The sequence below is a fragment of the Octopus sinensis genome, linkage group LG7 (genome assembly GCF_006345805.1).
Source record: "Octopus sinensis linkage group LG7, ASM634580v1, whole genome shotgun sequence".
Lineage (NCBI taxonomy): Eukaryota > Metazoa > Mollusca > Cephalopoda > Octopoda > Octopodidae > Octopus > Octopus sinensis.
In genome coordinates this window covers 37,822,534-37,843,266 of record NC_043003.1, presented here as the reverse complement: position 1 = coordinate 37,843,266, position 20,733 = coordinate 37,822,534, and the positions used below count along the sequence as shown (strand labels likewise).

Here is a 20,733-nt window from a genome sequence, read left to right as displayed (position 1 = left end):
CTACACGCACGCACACACACACACACACACACACTCTCTCTCTCTCTCTGTCTCTGATTCGATACCCTGACCCCAACGTTTGTTTTGTCTCCTCTTTTTCTCAACCTTATGGTGAATAAAGAAATACTCTCTCTCTCTCTCTCTCTCTCTCTCTCTCTCTCTCTCTCTCTCTTCTGGTTCATTCTTCACATAAGAATGAGAAAGAAATCCTCATCGTTGCTGAATTCTGTGGAACATAACCATTATACGAGAAACATGATCATGTTTATATCTTCATTTTCATTTAAAAAAACATGTTGCTATTATATTATATAATATGTAAACAAGTCAACAGTCTTTAGATTCCGTGTGAGTTTGTGTGAAGTAGATCGATATTTATGAATGTGTGTGTGTGTGTGTGTGCAAGTATATGTGCATGTATGTATATATATATTTGTGTATATATATGTGTGCTGTTTTATGACATGGGTTTTAAGCCACTGGGCAGTTGTCCAGAAGCCTATAATGCTAGTAGAAGGCCCCATACATACATACATACATACATACATACATACATACATACATACATACGTGCGTGTCTGTGTGTATGTATGTATATATATATATATATTAGAAGAAATGAGGTACTCAGAAATCTGGATGGTTTTATATTTATAGATATTTATTAATACGTCACATGTTTTTATAAATCGTATAATTAGCGCTTGCATCCACTCTAGTAGAGTCATCAATCTGACAACTTCACTAGAGTGGATGCAAGCGCTAATATATGATTTATAAAAATATGTGACATATTAATAAAAATCTGTAAATATAAAACCATCCAGATTTCTGAGTACCTCATTTCTTCTAATATATAATATCTGTACATCATCCCCAAGCCTTCTAATATATATATATATATATATAATATATATATATATATATATATATATACATATATCAATTAAGGATAAAATCTATATGAGATTTTATTAAGTAGCCAGCATGTAAAACCAATTAAGGTAAAAATTAATTCGAAATATATACTTTTATAAATGTAATTATAAAATTATAGTAAGGGTAATTATAAGAGGTCCTGCCACACAATGTAAGAATATGCCAAGTGGTTCTAAACTACTGTATGACATATACGCACACGCTGAAAGCGAGGGACTGAACCAAAAGATTTTTGGAAAAAGTTTAGTCATATATCGAACGATTTCAAAGTTAGTGAAGTAATACACTCTCCTATCATCAGTATGACATAACCATATATTTACATATATATGAGTGCCCAGTTGGATTTTGATTAACAACAGGACAACCTGTCCTTTGAGTTATCATGCGAAGTGGTTGAATATTCCACAGATATGCATACCTTTAACGTAATTATTTAACTAAAATCAGCTTGATACAAGCGTGACACAGGCTGTACCTTTTAAATTCTGGGTACAGTCCAAACAGGCTTCTTCGCAGTCACCATCTATCCAAGTTGATTCACAAATCTTAGGTCAATCTGAGGCTATCACAAATGTATTTGCAGAAGATGCCTCATAACGGGAACGAACTCAGGACTTAATGGTTTCGATGGAAATTTCTTAACCATTCATACCTGCATACTCACATACATATTGGGCACTTGCGGTTAATAAATTACTCAGAGCAGGCACCAAGTAATATTAAAGTACAGTTCCATCTAAGGTCTTTTATCACTATGGAAAATATGTAAAAATATTTTGACAAAAGAAAAAAAAGAAAAACAAGCAAAAAAAATTCACAAATAGATTTGTGTGTGTGTATGTGAATAAATAAAAGATGAATTGTATCTTAATAGGCATGTAAACAAACATTATATATATATATATATATATATATATATGAACTAGGTGGATACACTTAAATGTTTTTTCACCAGGGAAATTCATTCATACTGATGGGTTTTTGCTTAGCATGAGTGATGCCAACATCTGCTGCATACTAGAAGGATACATGGTAGCCAGGTCCCATCAGTTAAAACCTGTTCATAGTACGACATGGTAAAGACAATGTTTGTACTTTAAATTCTTGATCCAGAATGAAATAAGATCTAGATTTTGTGTTTAATATAGTGTTTTGTATCTTTTACATGGTTTAGCTTATCTTCCTTTCTACAGTTTCAAGAGAATAGTCTACTTTTGTTGACATTGTAAGAATTCATAAACTTTCGAGAGAGCGTGAAATAATTCTGTTTTGGAACATTTGATCTCAAAACACATCACATAAAGCTAGAAATAATCCTTTCTACCGTAAGCAAAAGGGTTGAAATTTTTGGCGAGGGGACTAGTTGATTGTAATGACCCCAGTGCTCAACTGGTGCTTAATTTATTGACCCCGAAAAGATGAAAGGTAAAGTCAACCTCAGTGGAATTTGAACTGAAAACATAAAAATGGATAAAATGTCTCTAGGTATTTTGCCTGGCATGCTAACAATTCTTCCAGCTCATAGCCTTACATAAAGCTATAAATAATAGCATTGAAAAATTGAATTGAAAAACTCTTTTGCTTGTGGATACAAACCCATGTCTCCTTTGGCCTTTCCTACCCCAAACAATTTTTTGACCTAATATTTCAATGCTATTATTTATAGCTTTATGTGATGTGCTTTGAGATCCAATGTTCCACAAACAATTAGTTTATTTTTATTTTGGGTTTGAGGTTAGGAGTAATTATTTACTGTCTCATATAAAGAAGTTTTGAAACCAGTTAAAGTTGAATATTCTGTGTTATATTAAAAAGAAAAAGGATGTTTTCTCCCATCACATGTGAAATACAGTGTGAAAGTTCAAATCTAGTTAAACTTTATTATTTTATTGTTTTTCTGGACACTGATGGTTCGAAACCTTTAATAATCTGTACTAATTTATGAGCAGGAACTTCAAATTCATGCAGCTGTCAGACTAGTTTATTAAATGGCCCTGTTTTACAGTATCTTGCACAATACAGAATTAATAAACTTGTATCATTTATACTAATGTACAGGTATCTGTATTTCATTTAATTGTTTAAGAAAATTTAATATTTGTTTAATTTAGAGGTGATCACCCCTGGTTTGGAAAACACAGCCATCTGAAAAGGCTTTGGGAAAAAAGCTCCAGGAAAATTGATGCTATACCTGTATAGGAATAAAGAAGTTAACACGTTTCGGCTGATATACCCTCCAGCCTTCTTCAGGTATCTTGAGGAAATTTCGAACCTGGGTTTCCCCAAGACACCTGAAGAAGGCTGGAGGGTATATCGGTTGAAATGTTGTGTTAACAACAAACAAGATGTGGACAAATATCCGTCAAATGTAAATAATGTAAATAATCCCTCATCTCTTAAATATAGGACTGTAATGTGGTTTTGCTTGATATGGATGAAACCAACATCTCTTGTGCAGTTGAATTAGTTTACTATGTTATCAGGTCCCATCTCTAATTAACAGCTAAAGTCTGGTTATTGTAAGAAATAGGGACAAACATCTTTGTACTTTGAATTCCTGATTCAGAATGCAGTCTAGGATTTTCTTGTCAATAAAATGCTTCATTTGTTTTGTGCAGCATATCATCTTGCATTCCTCTTTTATTTCACTTTGTGTGTGTGTGCGTGTATATGTGTGTGCATGCACATGCATGTGTAATTCTGAGGAAAACTGTTTTAAATTCTGTAATTGTTCATGTACTGTACTGATGAAACAAAAGGATATCAAAGTGTGTCTTCAAATGATGATAAAAAATATAATCATAATACGCAATAGAATAATTTACTAGGTTTGAACCTTCGTGTTTTGAATTGAAGATTAATTCCGATGATGGGAGTAAATATCTCTTTCCATAAACGCAATATAGAATGTATAGGCATGGCTGTATAGTGAAAAGTTTGCTTCCCCACAGCATGGTTTTGGGTTCAGTCCCATTGTGTGGCACTTTGACTAAGTGTTTTCTACTATGGCCACAAGCTGACCAAATTCTTGTGAGTGGATTTGGTAGATGGAAGTTGGAAGAAGTCCATTGTATATATGTGTGGGGGTGTGTGTATCTGTTACTATTTCCTTGCCTTGACATTGCAGGATAGCTGTGAATGAGTGTCATCATCATGCAAGCATTGTCCTATATTTCCAATATTCTGTGAAAGCATGTTTGGTCATGGAGGTATATTATCTTAATTGGAAACATGTAAGGTTGGCAATATGAAGGGCATCAGGTTGTAGAAAATCCACCTCAACAAATTCCATCTGATCCATGCAAGCATGAGAAAGTGGATGTTAAAACAGTGATTATGATGAATGCTTTACTTCTACCTTGATGTAAAAGTAAACTACAGACATTCCCTGCGTTACAGAAGAATTGCATTCTTGAAAAATCTTATAATGTTGAATTCTTTAACACAAATTTTATTTTCCATATCATGTGAAAGTTAACAGAAAGTAGACTTCATCCTATAACATGATTTTCAGGAATGCATTGTGCATATAATGTAGCAGATATCTGCATTCTGTTAACCCTTTCATATTTAAACTGGCCATATCCGGCTCAAATATTCTACCTGTTTTATGTCTACACGGAGCAGATACAGCCTCTCACACCTACCCTGCTATGTAATCCTAAAATTAAAAAAAAATCTTTGAAATTTCAAAGCCACAAAATTACACATGATTAGTTTTAAAATGTTTCAATAAATAGCATTACGTTTGATATAGTAATCTGAATGCTAAAGGTTAAACAGCCAAAAATAGACATGTCATACAAAACTACAAACCATTATATAGGTAGATAAATGTTATATATTTTAACTATTATTATTGTCACTTCTAACATGATAATGTTCAGCCCATATATTATGTGTATTGTCACTGCTGCCTCAATATCTAGATGTTTGTTTGCTGTTAATTCACTGTGTGTATAAAAGTAGCCTTCAGCGTTGATTGACAAAATAAGGGAGCTCATTTCACGACAGAGGTTGCCAGAATAAACAAAGAAAACTTTTTACATTTGGACTTAGTTAATAACTCATTTACTAGCACATTTTTAAATGGTTCTATCTACACACACAAAATCATATGTGGATATTAAATGACAGTCTCTCTCTCTTCTCTCTCTCTCTCTCTCTTTCTCTCTCTCTCTCTCTCTTCTCTCTCTCTCTCTTCTCTCTCTCTCTCTACCTTTTCATTATTTCAGTCATTTGACTGCAGCCTTGCTGGAGCACTGCCAGGTCTTACTTTTTAATTAATTTTTTTTTTTAGCCTTGTACTTATTCTAATAGTCTCTTTTATCAAACTGCTAAGTCACAGGGACATAAACACACCAACATCGGTTGTCAAGCGGTAATGGGGGGACAAACACAGACACAAACACACACAAACACACACACACACTTATACACGATGGGCTTCTTTCAGTTTCTGTATACCAAATCCACATAGGTAGTCAAGCGATGGTTGGAGGACAAAAGCTTACTGAATCTTTTGATACCCCATACATCAAAATCTGCAAGTCGGTTTTGGAATTCATAAGAAACATACACACACACACATACAAACTCTCTTTTATATATAGAAGATATATATATATATATATATGTGTGACAGGCTCTTTAAGTTTCCATCTAACAAATCCACTCAGCCTGAGGCTATAGTAGAAGACATTTTCCATGTTTGCATGGGTCAGACCAGTTGCCCTTCCTGTTGCCAACCCTTACTTGGAAAGATGTGAGGGTTCGCAACAGGAAGGGTAACTGGTCTGACCCATGCAAACACGGGAAAGTCAATGTTAAATTGATGGTGATGAAACACAGACACACAAAAACACTTTATTTAAATTTCATAAAATTCAGAATTACAATTGTTATAGGTTAACGTCTTGAATTATGAAAGTGTAACTTGTACTATAGAATATATATATATATATATATATTGTATATATATATGCGAAGTGACTTGTTATTATAACAAGTGTTTTATTTCGTATTCTTTTCTTTTCTATGCCCTGTTGAATTCTTATTTTTTTCTTTGTTTTTTGTTTTTTTCTCCCTGTAAGTAATTGCTCTATATACCTTCAAGGACATTTAACAATGAGAATACTGGGTTATGGGACTCAGGTGGTAAAAATGATCCAGAACATGTTGTTTTTAACTTTGAATCTCATTGGAATCAACTTTACCATTCCACTATCTAGAGTTAATAAAATAGACAAATACTAGAGATGGTTTAATATGCAAACTAAACTACTAGATATTCACATGCACAAACATTTATGTACTATATATATATATATATATATATATATATATATATATATGTCTGTATGTATATTTAGTGGATCATCATCATCGTTTAACGTCCGCTTTCCATGCTGGCTTGACAGTTTGACTGAGGACTGGTGAGCCAGAGGCTGCAGCAGGCTCAGTCTGATCTGGCAAAGTTTCTACAGCTGGATGCCCTTCTTAATGCCAACCACTCCAAGAGTGTAGTGGGTGCTTTTTACGTGCCACTGGCACGAGGGCCAGTCAGGCAGTTCTGGGAATGACCACGCGCAAAAGGTGTTTTTACTTGGGCAGCACTGGCAAAAACCATGCTCAAATGTTGTTTTTCACATGTCACTGGCACATGTGCCGGTAAGGCGACATTGGCAACGGTCATGCTTGAATGGTGCTTTTCACGTGTCACTGGCATGGGAGCCAATCCATGGCCCTGGCAACAATCACACTCAGATGTGCTTTTAACATTCCACTGGCACGAGTGCCAATCATGTGGTACTGTCATTGGCTACGAAAAAGAAGTACACTCTAATGAATAAAGCAGTAATGTATTTACATGCAGTTAAATATATGTTTGGTCATAGAGTGACCAATGGTTTCACATCCATAAAGCGTTAGGCTTCATGAATGACTCGTCTGACTCAATGTCAGACATATGCCATCTGACATTGAGTGTGATGAGCCATCCATGAAGCTTAATGCTTTATGGATGCAAAACCATTGGTCACTATTACTGGACAAATATACATACTTAAAAAGCATCCAGTCCACTTGTAAAGTTGTTGGTGTTTGGAAGAGCATCCAACCGTAAAAACCATACCAGACTGACGTCACCTGTGCTTGTGCCATGTAAAAAAGCACTCGGTCCACTCTGCTGGGTGGCTGGTGTTAGGAAGGACATCCAGCCGTAAAACCCTGCCAAAACAGACACAGAAGTCTGGTGCAGGCTCCTGTCAAACTGTCCAACCTATGTCATCATGGAAGGCAGATGCTAAATGATGATGATATGTATATTACATAAATACTTATACATCATCAGTGTGTATGTGTGATTAAGAAGCTTGCTTCCCAACCCTATGGTCTCCTTAAGAATTCAGTCCAACTGTGTGGCACCTTGGGCAGGGGTTTTGTACTATAACTTTGAAGCAACCAAAATCTTGTGAGTGAATTTAGTAGATAGAATCTGGTAGAAACCCTCTAGATATCCTACTGCTTGGCTTGGCTTGAAAGATCCATCTTCTGAATTTTTCCCTGTGACATTTTAATCACATACCTGTAGTAACGAGAGCTGTGACCTCTTAGTGTGGAGAAGTAGCAGCTTAACCTGGGAGAAACTCCTTGATTTCTGAGCTATGTACCCTAGCTACAATCTCTCTGATTTATCTCAGACATTATAAGACTATATATCGGTACCAAAACAGGCGTTTTGTTGTCATTAAAGTATAAATATCTGTTATCTAGAATGAACATGAACTATCCTGTTATATATGTACTAGTCACTGATTTAATACTTAAGACACATAGTTGTGAAGATGTCAAAGGTTGCTATGCAAGACTTCATTATTTCAATTGTGAATTCTCTTTTTTAGGCACAAGGTTTTTTTATATGTGTGTGTGTGTGTGCGCTTATACATACATAGACACATACATACATAGACACATACATACATAGACACATACATACATAGACACATACATACATACGTACATACATACATACATACATACATACATACATGCATACATACATGATTAGATAAGTGGGATTAAAATATGAACTATCCTCAGTAAGTGCTTCTGTAAATATCGACTATCAAATGTATACCTGTAGAGGGTTTATCTTAAAGAAGCGAACTTTTCATGCAAACTGAAATTCCAGGTCAAGTAGGTTGGTTGCAGAGAATGAATACATTAAAACAAAAACCAATTTAAGATAGTACCATAAATTTTAGTCTTTGATTTTATATATATATATATCACCATGATCACCATGATCGACCAGGCTATCAGATGTTGGTACACATCGCTGGTCACAATGCGCTTCGCATTGTTTTAGCCTTCAAATGATGCCACCCCACTGGCTAAGCGAGCAGGCCAATATATATATATATATATTTATATATATATATATATATATATATATATATGTATGTATGTATATATATATATATATATATATGTATATATATAGGAGTGGCTGTGTGGTAAGTAGCTTGCTAAACAACCACATGGTTCCGGGTTCAGTCCCACTGCGTGGCATCTTGGGCAAGTGTCTTCTGCTATAGCCCCGGGCCGACCAATGCCTTGTGAGTGGATTTGGTAGACGGAAACTGATAGAAGCCTGCCGTATATATATAGATATGTATGTGTGTGTGTCTGTGTTTGTCCCCCTAGCATTGCTTGACAACCGATGCTGGTGTGTTTACGTCCCCTCACTTAGCGGTTCGGCACTTAGTAGACGTCCCCTCACTTAGTAGACGGAAACTGATAGAAGCCTGCCGTATATATATAGATATGTATGTGTGTGTGTCTGTGTTTGTCCCCCTAGCATTGCTTGACAACCGATGCTGGTGTGTTTACGTCCCCTCACTTAGCGGTTCGGCAAAAGAGACTGATAGAATAAGTACTGGGCTTATAAAGAATAAGTCCCGGGGTCGATTTGCTCGACTAAAGGCGGTGCTCCAGCATGGCCGCAGTCAAATGACTGAAACAAGTAAAAGAGTAAAAGAGAGTAAAGAGAGTATATGTATATACATATATATATATAGTTAATCCAAACAAGAAAGCACAAAAAAACACAACAACGCGAGGACGTGGAACAAATATAGTATTATTGGACGCTCAGGAAAGGAGGGTTTAACGTTTCGAGCGGAGCTCTTCGGCGGAAACATAGGAGAAGAGAAGACAGAGGAAAAAAAAATCGCCAACGGTACACACACAAGGAGAAGAAAATGGATAAAATAACAATGGGAAACTTGTGGTTATGTCTTTAATTAAATGTGTAACAAAGAAGGAAGAAGCAGAGATAAGGGTAGCATTTACGATCATTTCAATTTACTGGTTTAAGTAAATCTCTTCAGAATGTGAATATAGATAGATGCATCGGTTAGGATGTGGAAATAGTTGATACAAATGTGATGATAATGTAAACAAAGTAGTAACGTATGTATGTATATATGTATATACATACATATGTACGTACCTACATATATATTCATGTGCGTATGTACATGCATATGTATCAAGCAAGTAAGTAGGCCAAGTTTATAATCAAAGGTTAACCTGACATTTTAAAAATTTGTTTTGAAAGAACTTTGATCTGAAAGTGAATATTTTTGGAAACATCATATTATTAAAACCTATAAACAAACACACTCACCAATTTCTGTCTAGTCCAGGGTGTCTTTGGCTGATAAAATATAATGATGTCAAAACCCCAGTTATCCCAGAGTCTCTTATGCTAATGAATTGAACATGTTATAAAATATATACTGGTGACAGAGGCAGTATTAATATAGAGGTAATATTTATCCCCACTTAAATGTGGCTGTTCTATTAGATCAAGCTATCTGAGACCCCCTTCAGTCATGACACAGACCATGGGACTGCACCAAGAAAGTTACCCTCCCAGGCACAAGTCCGGGAAAAGTTGTTTATGGAAGACCAGCAGTCACCCATGCATACCAGCCTCCCCTCTGCATGCCACCAGTGTTATCCAAGGGAAAGGCAAGGGCCGATACAGCTTGGTACCTGTGACGTCGCAGCTCATTTCTACAGCTGAGTGAACTGGAGCAGCGTGAAATAAAGTGTCTTGCTCAAGAACACAACACGCAACCTGGTCCAGGATTTGAGCTCACAACCTCACGATTGTAAGCTCGACGCTCTAACCACTGAGCCATGCGCCTTCACAAGCTATACTGTAGTGGAAACTAGTGCATAGTTTGCTTTAACAGAATATCCAAGTTTAAGTGGGGATAAATGTTATCTCTGAGTATGTTATGGACACTCATTCGTTGTACTCATTCTCCTATGATGTAATGAAAGTGATTAATGTATTCATGGTTAAATCTGCCCTAACATATAAGAACAAATATGCAAGTCATCCTTTTTGATCTTGCTGTTCGCCATGCTTATGACGATTTTAAAATATTCTTTTTGTTTTCCCTAAAGTTTTTTTTTATTATGCCACCTCTGTGGCCTTTTCAGTGCTCTAGCTATTCAAATGTATACCCATTGAAAATACCACCGATAGTGTGGTGAAACAGTTCTTGAATAAAGGTGAAATAATCCTTTCTGTTATAGGCCTGAACTTTGGGGGAGGGGGATAGTCAATTACATCGACCCCCAGTACTCAACTGGTATTTAATTTATTGACCCTGAAAAGATGAAAGGTAAAGTTGACCTCAGCGGAATATAAAGCTAAAATAATGTAGGCAAATAACTACTGGTCTGCATGCTCTATGTTATTCTTGGGCAAACTGCAGTCCCTGAGATTTTATGAATGGCATGCCTAACAAAAGATAACCTTCAATTGTTTTTAGTAGTGCAGCCCACCTGATGATGAGCCATGACTCATGAGGCCCTCTTCTTGAAAAAGGTTACTCATGCCTGTCCTATAGGCTTTGATAGATATGACTCTTCCAAAATTTAACAAAATTAAACCAAGATTGATTCAAGAAAAAAATCACTCACGTCAGTGAATTTTGAACTCAAAATGTACAGATATAAAATTAAATGTTATTTTATATATATATGTTTCACTTGTTCCAGTCATTGGACTGCAGCCATACAGGAGCACTGCCATGAAGGATTGAGTCGAACAATTAATCCCAATACTTTTTTTTTTAACTTTGGTACTTATTATGTTGGTCTCTTTTGCCCAACTGCTAAGTTATGGCAATGAAAACAAATGAACATCAGTTGTGTGGGAGTGGAACAAACAGACAGACATACACATACAGTTACACAATGGGCTTTCACACAGTTTCTGTCTATCAGATTCACTCACAAGGCATTGGTCACTCTTGGGTCACTGTAGAACACACTTGCCCAAGGTGTCTTACCGTGGGACTGAACCCAAAACCATGTGGTTGCAAAGTGAGCTTCTTAACCACACAACCATGCCTGGTACATAAATGTTTTTGCATTAACTTAATTTATATATCAGAAGCAGTTTTGTTATCATATTAAACCATCTCTAGTACTTGCTTTGGGTAGAAGAATGGTAAAGTTGATTCCAATGGCATTCAAAGTTAGAAACAACATGTGATATTGAATCGTTTCTACCACCAAAATCTCATAACCCAGTGTACTCCTTGGTAAGTGTCCTTGAAGTTATATAGAGCAATTACTTGTGGTGGTAATGGTGGTGGAGAATGGGGGCATAACAAATTAAAGAATAATAATTCAATGGGGCATATGATCATCTTTTTTTATGGCAGTAGACTAGATGATCCAATCTATCATTCTATTTTGAATACAGATGGATATGATTTGAAAGTTATTTGGCAGCTATTTCTACAGCTTGAGTGATCATATAGAGACTTTTTTGTTGTTGTGGATATATCTATCTGCTTGACTGTTTGGCATATTCCAACCTCATACCACATAGACGAGATTTCAGTGCTTTTGATAGCAATCAGTTGGTGTATAGTCACTAGGCTTTTGGTGTATATTGACCTCTAATCTCTTTTGACTTTAAGCAGTTGAAGCATTCTGTATTTGTTATTGATTCTTTAATTCCTTCATTAATGGAGATAAAATGGCAGGAATTGATAAAATAGACATTTTAAAAAAAATCAGGCAAATGGTTGGATCAATATTTTATGTGATGACATTTCTTAACAAAAGAAATGTTTCTATTTTTTATGGGCCTGGGTGGTGTTAGTGTTAAGAGGAAAAGGATGGTGGATGGCAGAAATGCCAGAATGGTAGACAAAAATGCCTTTGTAGTATTTAGTTGCATCTTTTCTTCCTGAATTTAAATTATGTCATGAACTATTTTCTTCCTTCCAGATTTGATAAAATAGGTATCAGTCAAATATGGAAGTTGTTTTACCATTTTAAGTAATGATGATGATGATGGGGCATGAAGAAATTGTGTGTATCTATTTGTAGCTGAATTAACTGAATCAGTGGAAGTGTCTTGGCCATTGACAGAAAACATGAACTATCCATTGTTTGGTTGGCAGAGCAAACCAGAACCCTATCAACTCAACCATCTGTGACTGCCTCGTCATTATGAAAGCTATGTTAATTAGCAATCTCCAAAACATGCAGAACAACTGACTTACTTAGGTTCAACACAGCTGCAGCCAACAGTGGACCTGAGTCAACACTCAAACAACAATATCACACAATCCTCTTGTTTTATTTCACACAATTTTTTCTTATGCTAACAAACACATTCTTCTTCTTCTTCTTCTTCTTCTTCTTCTTCTTCTTCTTCTTCTTCACTAAAATTAAAATTTAATGATTCATTGTACTTAAATGCCTTATGTTCATGTAAGCATATAACAACAAGAATGTGGCAGTTTATGCAAAATACATACACACACACACACACTATTTTTGAAGCATCACCTTTATTCCTTTTCCTTTTTTTAAAATTTCTCTCTTCAGTCATAAAAGTGGAGAAAGGAATGGTTCGTTATGAGGTGCATGGGTTTTGAGGGGGATGGAGATAAGGGTCAGTAGTAGTATTAGCCACAGAGTAGCTGTGGTCTTTTTAGTGTTGGTGGAGTGAATTATATACAGTTTCTATATATTTGTTTCCAGATTGGATACATTGCATATGCTACACACACACACACAAACACACACACACAGAGGTTTATCAAATACTTCTGCCAAATATATGCATATAGGTACAGGCGTGGCTGTGTAGTAATGAACTTGCTCCCCAACCACATGGTTTTGGATTCAGTCCCACTGCATGACACCATGATCGAGTGTCTTCTAGTATAGCCTTGGGCTGACCAAAGCTTTGTGAGTGGATTTGGTAGATGGAAATTGAAAGAAGCCCGTCGTATATATGGGTGTATGTGTATGTTTGTTCCCCACTTGCCATCGCTTGTCAACTGATGTTGGTGTGCATACATCCCCATCACTTAGTGGTTCGGTAAAGGGACTGATAGAATAAGTACTATGCTTATAAAGAATAAGTTCTGGGGTCACTTTGTTTGACTAAAACACCTTAAGGTGGTGCTCCAGCATGGCTACAGTCAGATGACTGAAACAGAAGAGTGAAAGAATAAAAGAATATGTAATACGTATATATATGTGTGTGTGTGTGTGTTTTATGTATGTATATGTGTATGTATATAAAAGGACCTGCTGAAAAGTTCCTGGCTTTAAGGGTATCGCAAAAGGCCTGATTAAAGGCCCACTGCAATAAGTATGTGAATCTGAGACAGGAATATGTTCAATAAAATCATAATTAACTGATCCTCCTGTATTTTTTTTTACCTAAAGCCACAAGCCTTTCAGCGCCTCCTTGTGTATACATACATACATGCATATATATATATATATATATATATATATATATATATATATACACACACAAGCCAACGATTATTGAAGAGGTTGCAAGAAGCAATGAAAATTTTATAAAAAATAAATAAGTAAATGAGTGGAAATTGAACCAGTGTGTGTGTTAATTAATAAGGCATTAAAACAGAATGACTTTCCTCAGACACAATAAAATATGCTTCAACACATGAATTCACATAAAGAATCTTGCAAACCCAATACAAAAACGATATATGTAGGTGTGTGTATCTGTGTTTGTTTACATTGTAAAAGATTGGTGAGCTACAAGTGGTGACATAGATTTACATTTCCTTTTTCAATGCTGGTATGGGTTGGATGAGGTGTCTTGGAAGTATATTTTATGGCCACAGGCCTTTCTGATACCAACCCTTACTTGTTTTTCAATTTCATTAAAATAAACCACTGCCTGGTATTTTGTTTATGGGAGACTTAAACATCAATGCTGAAGTGGTGTCAATGCAGATACATTTGTATACTCACACACACATATACACTTGTACGCACACACACACACACACACACACACACACATTTGTACATGCACGCACAGAGACACACTTGTACACACACACCACACACACACACAGACATACTTTTACACACACACGTACTTGTACATGCACACAGACATATTTGTACACGCACACAGACATACATGTACATGCACACAGACATACATGTACATGCACATAGACACACTTGTACATGCAAACAGACACACTTGTACACACACACTCAAACATACTTGTACACTCACTCACACACACACACACACACATTTATATGACAGGCTGCCGTACAGTTTTTATCTACCAAATTTCGCTCATACAGCATTGGTTTTGCCCAAAACTCCTAAAAGTGGATGGCATCTGGAAGCCATTTGATTACAAAATGAACTTTATCACCTGTTTGAAAGGTCATTGTTTACCTTAAACATACTCTGTTCTCTTTCGACCAACAAATATTTTTCTCAGCTTGTTGATAATTTAGATGTAATGGTGTTACTTGAATCAACCTCAATATACTTGAGTACATGTACTCACTCACTCACTCACTCACTCACTCACTCACACACACACACACACACACACACACACATACATCTGTATTGATTGTATTAAATCATGAGTGAAGATGGTTGATTTTATAATTTGGACATTTGTCAAATTGTTGGAGTAATTATTTTTATATTAATATGGCCTTCCTGATTCTCATGCCATCCCTGTTTCCAGCCACTGGACCATGAAGTAGAAATAGGCCAACTGAGGTATGGTTAGCAAATCTATCTGGGGTGGGGACATATAGCAGCTGCAGTAAAGTGTGAGGTGAATCCTATGTACTTCGGTTGCAGTATGTTTTTCTCTTTAGTATCAGGAGATTGGTCAAGTAACGCCAACCATGTTGAGACAAATCCCTTGAGGAAGCCAATCTCATTTCCAACACTGCATCCCAAGGAATGTCCAAGTTGATAACCATCTTGTTGACCCTTTTCAGTACCATGGTTCAAACCAGCCAAATAACCTGCCTTCACAAAACTTTCTTCTTGCATCACAACAGACTCAAAAATATCGACATCATCAGGAACATCATTGATGTTGATGTTCTCGGCAGATATAGTGTGTAACTGGAAAGCAGATTCTATTCTCATTTTGGAATTCTAGTGTTGTTAATTGTTAGCATTAAGTCAGTTTTGATCTAGAAAAACTGTAAGCAAAGACATTCTGACCATAACCTTCTCATCTTTTTGTATATCTGTGACCACATTGTTCAAAGTATTTTAAGGCAGAAAGGTGTGATTTGAGAGAGATCTTGATAAATAACCATATCGATCAGTGATTCTCAACCATTTTTTTTTTCTATGGATCCCTTTGGTTCTTCATAGTCATTTGATGTCTGAAAAATCCACTTATATTTCTGTGATTAAATATTATTAGGAATTGTATTAAAAAATGTTTAAATATTTTGTGTATTGTAGAAATATAGCCAGTTTATTGTACATAAATTTTAACAGGACCCCCCAAGGGCCATAATACGGATCCCAGTTGAGAACCACTGACACAGATCCTCTAATTTTGGCTTGTTGTTGCTGTTGTTATTCTTATTGCCTTTGGATTTTGTGTTTGTGATGTTAGCATATTATATTGTATTATGATTTGTAGATGATTAAAACGAAATATGTCGATCAATATAAAACTCGGTCAACTAAATGGCAAATTGGCAGCAACATATTCTAATATAATCAAACATTGTTCAGGGATATGTCTAAGAAATTGTTTGTAATAATGTAGAAAAGAATTAGCATCAAATTCTTCATATGTATATTCTCTATTGATTTTATTTTTATTTCATATGTGTATTTATGAGGATCATGGTCATCACCATTTAATGTCTACCTTCTATGCTTGCATGGGTTGGATGGTTTCACAGGAGCTGGTGACCCAGAGGACTGCACCAAGATCTACTGTCTGCTTTGGCATGGTCTCTGCAGTTGGATAACCTTACTAACACCAACCACTTACAGAGTGTACTGGATGCGTTTTACAGACAAACCCATGAAGCAACAGAAAGTGTATGATTGCCATGGAGAGTGGAGTATCTTTCAAGTAAAGATGACAGAAGGGGAAAAAAAAAGAAGATATGAATTGCAGCCACTTTCTTGAATGTAGAGGATGTAAAACTCTGCTGATTTTCTTTTAATTCTGTCATCTTTGCATAAAGAATGGCTCTTCAAAATGTTGGATTCTCCACTCCCCAAAGTAATTTCACTGTATTCTTTCTATTGTTTGATTTTTCTAAATAACAAGTCTTGTTGATGTAGGCTATTACCAGTCTCCTTGGATCCTGTTTATTATGTGTGTGTGTGTGTGTGTGTGTGCGCGCCGTCTTCGGCCAGCAATTTTGGGGGAGGGAGTAAATCAATTAAATCAAATCCAGTGTTCAACTGGTACTTCTTTTATCTATCCCAAAAGGATGAAAGGCAAAGTCAACCTTGACCGAATTTGAACTCAGAATGTAAAGACAGATGAAATGCTGCTAAGCATTTCACCTAGCATGCTAATGATTCTGCCTTTTTGCCATCTTTCTTTTATCTGTAATATTAGAGTATGAACTTGCAGAATATCTACTTATCCTGTTTCTTTGTCATTCAATAATTAGTACACACACACACACACGGTAATTCAAAAGTTCCTTAAGCATGGCTCATCTTTTTTTGTATCCAGCCTTAGCTTTGATAGGGAAGATTGATTTGTAATGATGAATGAATGACCACGCTTCTGTTGGTTGCATTCTTGTAAAATTTGGTTTCAATGTAACCTCCCTCTGTGATTTTGAGATGGAAACCAAGCAGAAGGTGGGATACAGATGGCTGTTTTTCATTGAAACTGTTAGGCTTTCCAGACTTTGTCAATTTGAGATTTGTAGCTGTAAACCACTTGAAAGTGATATGACTGTTTTTTACCTTTTTCCTTGTGCTATTTTTAGACCAATGAATATTCTCTTTTCTTTTGATTCTTTTCATCTTTCTGAATTATATGAAACAAAATATGTATTATCAAATGACATTTACAATGAAATAGCAAAGATAGTATTTAAAATATATTTCAACAAAATTGTAACAATAAAAGAAAACGTCTATATATCATTTAAATGCTAAAGGGTTGTCTGAACCGCCATCATTATTTAATTGTTTTCTCTGTTAGCCTGGGATGGACTGCACCATGTGTGTGTGTACACACGAACACATACACCCACACACATTGTGTGGGTGTGGAAAAAGTGGAGAAAATTGTAAATTACAAATGTTTTGCTAGTTTCATTTGTCTGTTGATATTTAGTTTTCCCAGTGCTTGGTATTTGAGTGTGTGTGTCTGTATGTGTGTGTGTTGTATTCAATTTAAGGTGTTCTATAAGAAAATAAAATTGATAATGTTGACCTATCACTATTACCATCATTATTACTGTCATCCTCCTCCTCATCATCAAGTTATCCCATTCCCTCATACATACATACGCTACCATAAATTGAATGATTATTTTATTCAGTTTTATATCTAAATTATTTCTTTGACTTCTGTTCCTCCATGTTGCACTGAGGATTACATCTGCTTCACTTGCCTTAATCCTGTAACATTGCTTTATTCATCATTATCCCATGATACAAGTGTGACATCAGGTCTATTGTTTGACTTTTCTGAACATCAGTGGGTACTAAGCCCTATTTAAGACAGAAAAGGGCATCTATCTTATAAGGAAAATGAATATTAGTTTGTTACTGTCTACCTGACAGGAGAAGGATTTAGGTTAAGTACTTGCAAAATAGTAAACGTCTATTTTTTTACTCAGGTTTTGTTGTTGTTTAGCCCAAGGTCAGGCCTAACTGAACAGATCTGTAAGTGAAGGCATCTATGATCAGCCAAGTCATTTTAGAGGTTATAAGTTTCTTGTACATAAGCAGTGTTTTTGTTTCAACAATGTTCTGTATCACGAAACATATTTAAACAATTTTAGACAACACTGTGGACAGAGCTATGTTAAAAAGTTTGCTTCCGGATCATGTGATCTTGGGTTCTGTCCCACTGCTTGGCACCAGCCATATTAAGAGTACCCTTCAATCATTGGTCAATAAACTGCACTTGCAAAGACCTGTTGAGGCAAGTGAAATCATTGCCATGGCCGATAACAGTACTGGCTGATGGGCACTTGTGCCAGTGGCACATTAAAAGCACCATTTGAGTATGATCATTGCCAATGCTGCCTGACTGGCTCCTGTGCCAGTGGCACATAAATAACACCATTTGAGAGTGATCAATGCCAGTACCACCTGACTGGCCCTCATGCTGGTGGCATGTAAAAAGCACCCACTACACTCTCGGAGTGGTTGGCATTAGGAAGGGCATCCAGCTGTAGAAACTTTGCCAAATCAGATTGAGCCTGGTGCAGTCCTCAGTCAAACCCATGCCAGCATGGAAAACAGACGTTAAACGACAATGATGATGATGATGATGGTGATATATATCTACACACACACCTACATAATGCATACATACATGCATACATACATATATATGTATATATATGCACACACACACATCTATGTGTTTGCCTGTGTGTGCGCATGTGTGTGAGTATTACTTAAAAATAATACACTGAACAGTGACTGAATAAACAACAACTCATTAGAATTGTAGAGTCTAATATTTATCATAATCTTATTGTTAGTGACTTTGAAATTGTCACCTGGTACATGTCTTATTCAAGCTGTCATTCTGAATAAGTCACATCTGCTGGGAAACTTCAGAATCACTGTCAATTAAATCATAATAAATATATGCAATTAGATTGAGCATGGATTTTTAGATTAGAAAGTCACTTCACAACCATGTTGTGGTTTCATGTTCAGCCCCGTGACATGGCTCTTTAGGTAAGTGTCTTGTATTGATACCCCTTGCTGACCAGTCAATGCCTTGTGAGAAAATTAGGTTGATAAAAACTATGTAGAAGCCCATCGTGTTTGGATATATATATATATATATATATATATATATATATATATATATATATAGTGGGTGATATTATGTGCCACCGACACTCGTCTGGCACCTGTGTCGGTGGCACATAAAATCACCCACTACACTCTCGGAGTGGTTGGCGTTAGGAAGGGCATCCAGCTGTAGAAACACTGCCAGATCTGACTGGCCTGGTGCAGCCTTCGAGCTTGCCAGACCCCAGTTGAACCGTCCAACCCATGCTAGCATGGAAAGCGGACGTTAAACGATGATGATGATGATGATGATATATATGTATATGTATGTGTGTGTTTGTGTATAGTTCACAGATGAGATCCAGAGATTCTCCGTATATAAGACACTTAGTAGTCCTCAAATATTCAAACTTAGACTCTAATGTCTTTACAGGGGATCATTCCACAAGGTAAAGAAAGGCTGTAAGAGGAATCAAGTTGATCGGGTATAGAGGCAATTATGTGGATAAACAAATTAAAATACATCAAATATAATATATTTGATGTATCTAATTCATCTGCATAATTGCCCCCGGTTGTGACACTTCTTCACACAGCTGTCCTCATCCATACGCATCACATGACTATACCAATGCAGTCGTCTTGCACAACACATCTGATGCTTCTTATGTCCAACTTTTCTCTCAGGGTACTTACTGACATTACCCATCCAGTGGAGCATACTAGGTTCATTTCTTTCAAGCCTACACATATCCTCAGCAGTCACAGTCCATGCTTCACTGCTGTATAGCATGGCTGTTCACACACATGCATCATACAGTCTAAACTAATACAAGAATATATTGTAGTTCAAAGAGTTAGGATTGAATTACTGCATATTACTTGATAAAGAGCTTATGATTGTGATCTATTACAGTGGATATCTTAAAGTCATGTTATGAGGTGAAGGACACACCAATGACTTCAACTGACAGAAGCTTTATGAATCTGAACATATTGTTAAGGCCTTTTAGGAAAATCATTCATATCACAAATTTTCTTTCTTCCACTGCTATAAATCTCTGACTAAGTGTGGTGGCTTTGCCCTTCAATAACCATATATAACAATTCACTTTTGGAAAGGATACTAGATTAAAAAAGAAAGAAAGAAAGCGATAGGTTGTGCTCTGTGTGATAGTGTTGAAGCTTGAAGAGTTGTAAGAAAAATGCTATAGACTTTGCTGCTATAGGCTTGCAATCTAATGATATTTTTCAGGGACCTATTTAGATGTAGGTAGCATTTAAGCGGTAACTTATCAGGACCAGGTGTTATTTTTGTGTTCTTGAGTTCAGTAATCAAGGAAGTTGATGCTTGTTTTACCGAAAGCATTTTCTTATTAGAGTTGTGGTCTTCTCCTTTCCACTTAGTAGATTTCAAAATATAACGATTCTGTGGTTAAGAA

General features: G+C 36.1%; 1 protein-coding gene across 2 annotated transcripts in view; it reads left to right on the top strand.

Annotated features, from left to right (window-relative positions):
* The window catches only part of LOC115214347, a 145,929-nt gene that overhangs the window by 1,936 nt on the left and 123,260 nt on the right, over positions 1-20,733 (top strand). The window lies entirely within an intron of this gene.